Source organism: Capsicum annuum, chromosome 9 (assembly GCF_002878395.1).
Source record: "Capsicum annuum cultivar UCD-10X-F1 chromosome 9, UCD10Xv1.1, whole genome shotgun sequence".
NCBI lineage: Eukaryota > Viridiplantae > Streptophyta > Magnoliopsida > Solanales > Solanaceae > Capsicum > Capsicum annuum.
In genome coordinates, this window is record NC_061119.1 from 12,975,253 (window position 1) to 12,985,807 (window position 10,555).

Genomic DNA, 10,555 nt, shown 5'->3' on the forward strand with positions numbered 1-10,555 from the left:
TTATAAAACATATACACTTGTATACTTTAAAGATATACGTCTATAGAAGATATATACACATATATACGCACCATTCAATATATATGTACTACTTTAAAAAAAGTATATACTACAATATATATACTAATTTATAAAACATAAAGTAATGTATACGTTGAATATACACGTCTATAGAAGATCTATTCACATATATACACTCTATTCTATGTATATGTAATACTTTAAATCAAATATACTATAATATATATACATTACAATATATATTTGTATAGTTATATACTAATTTATGAAATATATACACATGTATATGTTAAATATACACGTCTATAGAAGATCTATTCACATATATACACTCTATTCTATGTATAATTGTATATGTAATACTTTAAATGAGATATACTCCAATATATACATTACAATATATAGTTATATACTAATTTATAAAATATATACACATGTATACGTTAAATATACACGTCTATAGAAGATCTATTCACATATATATACTCTATTCTATGTATATGTAATACTTTAATTGAGATATACTACAATATATATACATTACAATATATATTTGTATAGTTATATACAAATTTATAAAATATATACACATGTATACGTTAAATATACACGTTTATAGAAGATCCATTCACATATATACACTCTATTCTATGTATATGTAATACATTAAATGAAATATACTATAATGTATATACATTACAATATATATTTGTATAGTTATATACTAATTTATAAAACATATACACATGTATACGTTAAATATACACGTCTATAGAAGATCTATTCACATATATACACTCTATTCTATGTATACGCACCATTCAATGTATATATACTACTAATTAAAAAATATACTACATTATATATACATTACAATATATATAGATATACTTATATACTAATTTACAAAACATATACACATGTATACATTAAATATACACTTCTATAGAAGATATATACACGTGTATACGCACCATTCAATGTATATATACTACTACTTATAAAATATACTATATTATATATACATTACAATATATATGATATACTTATATACTAATTTATAAAATATATACACATGTATACATTAAATATACACTTCTATAGAAGATATATGCACAAATATACAAAACATATGCTACTTAATATAATAAATTAATAATATTTGGTAGTAAATTAATAATATATTAGAAGTAAGTTTTTAATTTAAAGTAGAAAACTAGAAATTCAATTTAAAATTTTAAATCGTTAAATAAAAAAAAATAAAAAACAAGGACTAAGGAGTGAATGAATTTGGGGAATTTATTGATTGCAAAATGATCCAAAATTTATAATTTACATGAATGAAAAATCTATAAATTATGCATCATTTTTTCCAACTCATTCATGTTAATATTAATGGGAACTTGCATAGGATAGTCGAAGTCAACGGGGGCAAAACCATGTATTGGACTTGATTCTGCTGAGTTCTCCCGTGAAGTCATAATTTCTTCAAGTTTCAGCTCGTCGCTCGGCTCCGGTTCCATTCCTTGGTTTCTTCTTTCTACTCTAATCCAATCTCTGAGGCAAACTAGAACATTCATTGCATTGCTTCCCAATGAGTGTCGGTTGTCTCCAAGCTGCTGTCGTCCCTGACTAAAGGCGCTCTCTGATGCAACGGTTGACATTGGAACATTCAAGATATCTCTAGCTAATCTTGAAAGCACAGGATATTGTGTTTCATTACTCCTCCACCAATCCAACGTGTTGATCAGTCGTCTGCGATCCTCTGGTGCCGTCCGAAGATAATATTTCAGCTCTTCCCGATAATTTAATGTGTAAGTTCTCTCATCAACACTGTTTCAATAATTTAAATCATAAAACGAATTAGAAAAACCACTATGTGCCGGCCTTTTAGAAGATGATGACTCCTCAGGAGGATGAGGAGCGACAGTTGGAGTGATATTTGTAGGTACGGCTAAATCAAATAAATCAGCATAGTGATTATATAATTTTTCTATGTAATCCTTTGGATCAGCCGTAGCCATCCACAAATCAGGTTGTACTTGTTCAGAATCATGGTTAGTATTTATTTCTAAGTTAGTATAAATAAGAGTACTAAAGTGACACATATGATTATATTTCATGCACGAATTTAGCATAGCACCAACCAAGTAAATAGGGGGAATCGGAAAAATATATTTTTTAAATTTCGTAAACATGGCGCCAACATCTTCTTTATAACCTTCTTTATTTTTATGTTCTTTGAGCAAACCAGAAATATCGGCTATATATGCCAAAATACTACAAACAGAAGGATAATAAGCACCAAAAAATTCAACCGTAGCTACATAAAATTTTTCTAAAAACTTAACAAGATCATTAATTACAACCCAATCAGAATTATGTAGCATGCAATCAGCAGAATCAGCAAATGAACCGCAATGTTGGTTAAAAGCTAGTGTAATAGGAATTCTATATTTATAACAAATTTTTAAAAATTCATACGTAGAATTCCATCTAGTATCAATTTCCTCAGGCATCAAAATCGGTGTAAGTCCATTTTCTTGACATTTCACTTTAAATTCTCTAATTCTCGATCTACGATTATTTCCTTGAATAAAATCAACGGCAAGAAGAATTTTTTCAATATAAAGCTCAAAAAACTCAAGACCATCTTTTACAATTAAATTATATATATGACATGCACACTTAATATGAAAAATTTCAGGCAAGGGCGGAGATAGCGTAGATTTTATTTTTGTTAGAGCAGTCTTGTTGTTAGAAGCATTATAAAAAATAATACATAAAATTTTATTTTTGATACCATAATATCCGGCAATTTTAACAATAGAATCAGCAATAAATTGTCCAGTATGTTTACGATCTTCATCATATAAAAAAGCAAGAATACGTTTTTGCATCACGAAATTACTATCCATCCAATGACAAGTAACGGTTAAATAATCATTTTTATTTACAGCACGACCAAGATCAGAAGTTAGGGACAATCTACATTGAATATTTTTTAACAATGTTGATAAATAAAAACAATATTGTGAATGGAGTCCAAAAATATCAGACCGACAAGTAGTTCTAGGAATACCATTAAACATACGATTATAAATTGCTTGTATATAATGAATAAAGGCATCAGAAGAAGGAAAACTAAAAGGCAAACAACCCACAGCTACCATTTTAGCTATTTTTTCCCTATCCCTCAATTTATTATACTTCTTCGCTACGTGACCGGTTGCTGGGTCCATTCTAGTTTGCGTTGACCCACCAACATCCCCACCACCTTTTGCAATATTTAACTCTCTTTTGTGATCTTCAGCTATATGTCTCATTAACGTACCCGTACCCCCTTGCTTGCCTCCACTTCTATGCTTATATATTTGTTGACAAATATTGCATTGCACCTCAATATCTGATATACGTTCAAAAAATTGCCATGCAATACTAGTTCTTTTACGAGGTTTTGGGGCACTGGGAGGACGGAAAGGGAGATTAACTGATTCAGATCTAACGTTAGCATCTCCTACTGCGGGTTTCTCAGCAATATTTTCATTATCTTCGTCTAAATTAACCGCATCTACTTCATTTTCTTCTTCTATACCGTAATTTTCCTGAGCTTCTACATAATCCATATCGTGAGCACCTACACCTATTTCTTCCTCAAAAGGTGTACCAAGCGGTACCGGAGGCGAAGGCACACGGGTATATCTACTACTTGAACTACCTCTACCGCTAGTAATTCGCTTTTTACTACCACTACCTCTTCCGGGAAATTTTTTTTTAACACCTTTAGTAGCGAGGTTTCTTAATTTATCCATAATATAAATTAAATTAAACTAAAAATATTCAAAATACACAAATATAATAAAATTAAATATTAAACAATTAATACAATAAATAAAAATTAAACGTAAGAGATGGAACGACAATACCAAATTTTGGAAGTATCCGAAGATTGCGACTTCAGAAACTTCTGCTCGTACTTTGTAAATGAAAAATTAAAAAATTAAAGTGAACACTTTAAGGAATTAAATATATTGAATATTTGAGAATTGAGAATTGAGATTTGAGAGAGAATGAGATTTGAGAGAGTGAAAAATTGTGTGAAAAATGATTTGAAGTTGTAGGGTATTTATAGATTTTTTTTTTGGGATTAAAGAATATTTTTTAAAGTTTTTTTTTTTTAATAAATGGGCCCAAACTAGCCGTTTGGACCCAAAAACGGCTATGGCCCAAAATCCAAAATATCTTCTTCTTTTTTTTCCGGGCCGGGCCGGGCCGGTTAACCGGCGGGCCTGGATCGGGTTTGGTCCGGGTCGGGTTAACCGGGCCCATTTTAACAAAATAACCGGCCCGGGACCCGAAACCCTAAAGCCCTAGGGCTTACCGGGCCGGGTTAGGTTGTCGGGCCGGGTCGGGCCGGCCTACTTGACACCCCTAGTTAAAAGTACAATCCATCGTGTTTAGCAACAAGATGGATGTTCCTCACTCATTATCAACAACTACAAACTTTGTGTGGATTAACAATCAAAATAATAGCATTCAATCATAATTGGTATCTTGTTGGGTTCGAAATCGAGAGGGCGTCATGAGAAAGCTGCAAGTTGTAAATTATGAGACGATAAATCAGACGACAAAAAAATAATACTAAAAAGCATAAAATTATTATATATTTTGGCCAATTGACCTATATATAAAACTTAATATTAAAAAAACTATAAAAACTGTTGGGAGAAAATCTCTCCCTAAACAAGTACATTGTGAATGCTATTGTGTTATGATATGAGAAGGGAAGTTTTCTATTTATAGAGTTTCAAAATCTTTCCTCCAAGAAAGAGGTTTGCCAAATATGGAAAAGTTCTATATTTTTCTTTTAGAAAAAGTAAAGTAATTATGGTATTACTTTTATTTTTCTTTCAAGAAAAGTAAAACTTAAACTTGATAAGAAAATCAGGGCAAAAACCTTAACAAATTTCTCCTTTTTGGCTTGATTCTCTTGACATAATTTGATTCACCTTCTTCGCGTGCATGATCTTCGTTCTTTACATAATCTTCATCGCTGCTGCTTGTCGTGGTTAAAAATAAAGTTTTAAATATTATGGGTTAAAAATTGGTTTAAAAAATATTTTATTTTTACTTTTAAAGATATAGCAGCAGGAATGTTGAAATATGCTCTAAACTCCTTCTCCACACGTAGCTAGACAAAATCTTCATTATCATCAAATTGATTAGAACCGCCTTGAACTTGTCTTCAACCTCATTTCACCAAACCATTGGACCTTTGAACCGTAGGCTTTGATACCACTTGTTGGGTTCGAAATCGAGAGGGCGTCATGCGAAAGCTACTAGTTGCAAACTATGAGACGATAAATCAGATGCCCAAAAAAACAATACTAAAAAGCATAAAATTATTATATGTTTTGGCCAATTGACCTACATATAAAACCTAATATTAAAGAAACTATAAAAACTATTGGGAGAAAATCTCTACCTAAACAAGACTCTTAAAGGACTACATTGTGAATGCTATTATATTATGGTATGAGAATGAGGTCTTCTATTTATAGAGTTAAAAAATCTTCCTCTAAGAAAGAGGGTTTGTCAAATATGCAAAAGTTTTATATTTTCCTTTCAAGAAAAGTAAAAGTAATTATGGTATTACTTTTATTTTTCTTTCAAGAAAGTAAAACTTAAACTTTGTAAGAAAATAAGGACAAAAACCCTAACATATCTTGCCATCCATAAAACTTTGCACTATAGTATTGTATTAACAATTATAATAATATAATTAAGAATAACTTTAGTGATAAAATTATTGAACAATTGAAAGCAATTTACTTCGATACTTAATTGATATTCTTAAGTAGTAGCTCTCATCCCAAATCTTTCATGATTTTGTGGAAGGTGTCATTATTTTCAATAGCATTGTTCAACTTTGAAACGAAGTCCAATTCACAGGCAACTTCGAGGGATGGAAACTTAGTAGACGAAGAATGTGATGATGTGACCTTTTCCTTAATTATACTTTCTCCCATGGTGAAACTTGAAAGGCTTCTCATATATTCGACCTTCTCTTCGCCATTCGCATACACTTTAATTTTGAAAAAAAAAAATTGTATTAGTAATTAAATTCAATTTTGTAAAATGTATATAAAGTCAAACCTCTACATGACAATATCATTTTATAAAGAGGTCTGGCTGTATCAAAAGAAACACATTTGTTGTTCTCTATCAATGAATATTCAAATGCATACGGCTCAACTCTTTGGGAAAAAAGGCGGCCGCCTAGGGCCCCCAAAATTTGAGGGTCTCATTTTTTTTATAATAATAATAAATTAGAAATTTAAAAAATATATATTAAATATTATTTATAGAAAAAATAAATTCTTTATATAAAAAAAATTTAGATGGAGTTTGATATATCTAGTCCAGAATACTATGTGTCATGAAATTAATGCATTGACTCTATTATTAATTAAAAAAATTATTAAAAGAAATCGATTATATAATTTTAAAAATAGACTTCATAAAAATAATTATTTTTTCTTAAAAACGTAAGATCTTCGTTCGATTTTGAACTTAGGCCACTAATTCGCTTGAGCCGTGCCTGCTCCAATAATGGATGAGGATTTTCAAGTTCTTGCATTTCTTGGTAACAACATGAGTTGATGTGGACCACTCACATTAGCTTCAAGAGCTAAGTCATACCTTGACATTGTTGAGAATGATTAACTAAATAAATAAAAGTGTTGCTTTCTCAAATAACTTTTAGACGAAATGATAACATACTTTAGCATGATATCAGATGAAACAAAACTCAGTCCTGAGTTCAAGTCACATATCCTCCAGTGATTATAAAAAATAACTTCCATTTGTTTGGCTCATCAAGAAAAAAAGCTCGCACGTAATGTGGTGTATTAAAGATACAATTAAGTAGATAAAAATGGTGACAAATGATTTATAAGATTTTAAGTGAGTCACGCAAGAAATTGAGTTAATAACACAAAGCTAATCGTTTCTCTTTTTAGTTTTAGAGCTCCCTCATTGGAAATATATATTACATGCAACATAAGATAAAACTAAGAGAAATTTAAAATTTGTTATGAATTTCGTGACTAATTAACAGAATATAAACAATAGGTTTTTTATTTACCTATCGTGTTTTTCTGTCGCTAATTTTTTTTTTATGCCAGTGTTAAAGTATCATGCAACCTCATTCTTTAAATATAGTATCTTCGACCAACACCGATAACAATACACAGTGGCGGAATCGGAATTTTCAAGAAGGAAGTTAATTAGTGAATATATACGAACTAACCGAATGGAGGTCAACATCTACAATATATACATAAAAAATAATTTTAACTATGTATATATAGCGTAATTTTTCAACGAAGGGGGTTTGGGTTAACTCCCTACTTGAAGGGTAACTCCACTCCTTACAATATACCTAGTGAAATTCCATAAGTAAGGTTTGAAGAGTTTAAAGTGTATGGAGACCTTAGCACTATCTCGGAGCTAGAATAGTGACGGACCCAGAATTTTCACCAAGTGAATTCAATATATAAAAAAAAAATTCAACTATTTTATGGTTGAGACTTTGAATATTGGGGAATTGGAATGGGAATTGATTCAATATATAAAAAGAAGATTCAACAATTTTTTGGTTGAGACGTTGAATATTGGGGATTTGGAATTGCTGCTTAAACTGGCTGCTAATAAAAAGAAAAGCCCTGCATGGGCTCGAACACGTGACATATGTTTTAATAATTGAATCCACTACCGTTGGGCTGGAGTCCATACTTATTCATAGTAGGTTCAACATATAATATAAAAATTTAAAATTTATTTAAATAAATTTTAAATTAATTATATGTTTAATTTTTTGATAAAGTGAGTTCATATAAACTCACTTGAACCTATATGAGTCCGTCCCTGGGTTAGAAGTTAGAAAAAGAACATAAAAAGAAAACTTACCTCAAGTCAAATGTGATGTTTGCTGCAGAGTCAACAATCAAATCAATTTCTTGAGCAATTTGGTGAGCAATAATACTATCCATACCAAGATTTGACTCATGAATATTTCCAACTATAGGAATCAATTTACTTCTTATGAATCGACTCATAAGATTGTCCTTGCATCTCTTTCAGGCATTTGAATAATTTTGACTCTGAAAGGTATAAATGAAGGGAAAAAAAAGGCATTCATAAACTATCATACTTCACTTGTTAATCTGTCAAATGCCGCTTTCGTACCCTTTGCTCTCATAAGAAGGTGAATCTTATTTATTTTTGGTGTTGTTCTTAGCATCTTTTCAATCAAAACTGCAAAAAAGTATTTTATTAAAAATAATATTGAGAATATAATTAATTAAATAAAAGTGTGTTCCTTCGAACAGTTTGATGTTTGATTTTATATCTTATTATCTTTTTATAAAAATTTAAGAGAATAAATAACACAATGTGGTCATAGGGCTGCGCATTCGATTTGTTTGGTTTGATAGTTTAATATTGATTCGGTTTTTTTATTTTCGGATTGAAAAAAATGAAAACCGTAACCAAACCAAAGTAAATTCAGTTCGGTTCGATTTCTACAAATTCGGTTTAGTTATTTCAAAAAAAAAATCGGTTTTGAAGATTAAAGTAGTGAACCTCTCTTTGTTATGACTGGACATTTAAAATTAATAATTTTTTTTGAAAAAATATTTTTGTTTCAAACCTATTTTTCATTCCCAGATATAAATAACTATAAATAACTCAACATAGATGAAACTAAATGATATAACCATAAGGTTAACATAATATATAACTTCATTATGTATAAGTTTCCATAAACAGTCAGATTGAAATTTATCAGAATGGTCGTTGCCTCGTTGGTTCCCGTCAACAAACAAATCAGATTGTCGTTTGTCAAAATTCGGAAGAGTGGTCGCTGCCGGAATGACCACAGTCGGCACTGCAAGTTGTAGCCCACAGTGGTTGTCTAGTGGACTGATCGCCGAATCTGGTGTCGTTGTACAGACGACATCTCGTCGGCAGTCTATGGTTCGATCGATAGTTATTGGGGTTGCTATTATATTTTTATATTATATTATTATATAGTTATTGGGCTAGAGATAGGAACTAAAGTCTTAGAGTTATTGACGCTAGAATTACTTATTACAGATTGGTTTCCTAGAGAAACTAGGTGATGGCATACAGGCCAAGACACTAATATACTAGTACTAGCTCCATCTCGGTTGTGTTGTAGCAAAGCTTTCACACTAGGAGGTGGAGAGACCAAAAATGGTTGAGCTTGGATATGTAATAGATGAGATCCTACTTTGGCAAGGCTATCTGCAATAGTGTTAGCAAGCCGAAAGTTATGCCGTACCACTAGATTCCCCAAGTTCTTCTACATTAACCTGCAAAAAGAGACTATGTTAGTATAAGGAGAAATTGGGTGCTGAAGAAGTTGGATAAGATCTGCACAGTCCGACTCTATTTCAAGAGATGTGCACGCAAAGGATGATGCCATACACAGGCCTTGGTGAAGAGCTTCCAACTCAACCATCGTGGATGAATTACCCATGCTTTTGTTGGAGAACCCAACAATCTATTGGCCGTCAGCATCGCGAATGACTCCGCCGATCCCGATGCAGTTGGATGTATTTAAGAACGAGTCGTATACATTCAACTTGTAAGTTCCTCGCTTAGGGGGAACCCACTTAATATTGATAGTAATAGAGTTGGTTAGGTTGCTAGGTAAGAACGAATAATAATGAAATTCCTCAACCATGTGATGAACCAATTCAATTGACAGAAAGTTAACATTTTTATGAAAAACATTCTGATTACGGTTTAGCCAAAGGTTCCATAACGCAAAAGGTAAAAAGTCGAGCCATTCTGAAGGATGGTTGAAGAAAGAGGGATGGGATTTTTTCATCACTTGGAGCCAATGGAGATTGGAAAAATCGAAATGAGAGCTGTTAATACCTATGTCAATCCAGAATTTTCTAGCTATGAAACAGTGGAAAAAGAGGTGCACAACAGATTCTGGAGCAGAATTACAAACACCGCAAAGAGGGGAAGGAGAGACACCTATATGGTGGAGGTAGGCTGAAATAGGAAGCCTGCCATAGGTGCACAACCAAAGGAAATTTTTTATCTTTTCTAAAGTGCGAAGGTTCCAAATCCAATGGAAATCATAATTATTACTATGATGGATGATAAGAGAAAGGTAGACTGTTTTGGTAGAGAAGAGGCCATTAGGATTAAGGGCCCAGTAAGGTTTATCTTGATTACCTAAAGTGTTGGAGGGACGAATAGCAGCAGAACGATGGATAATATCTGAGGGTATGTCAAAAGAAATCTTCTCCCACTCCCAAGAGTGCCCATTCCATATATCGGATAAGCGAAGCTATCTTCCTTCCGGTGAAGGGGGCCTGAGAGTACCTGGCGTAGGGGACGGAGGTTGGGAATCCATCGATAAAAACAAACGTTGATGAAGGCCCCCGAAGCCGGAGCCCATTCAGTCGATTTATTACAAATAACACCGCCA

At 31.9% G+C, this 10,555-nt stretch overlaps 1 pseudogene; it reads right to left on the reverse strand.

Moving 5' to 3' along the window:
• Nucleotides 1-9,568, reverse strand: part of LOC107841627 — a 62,251-nt pseudogene extending 52,683 nt beyond the window's left edge.
• Between the last annotated feature and the right edge of the window lie 987 nt (nt 9,569-10,555).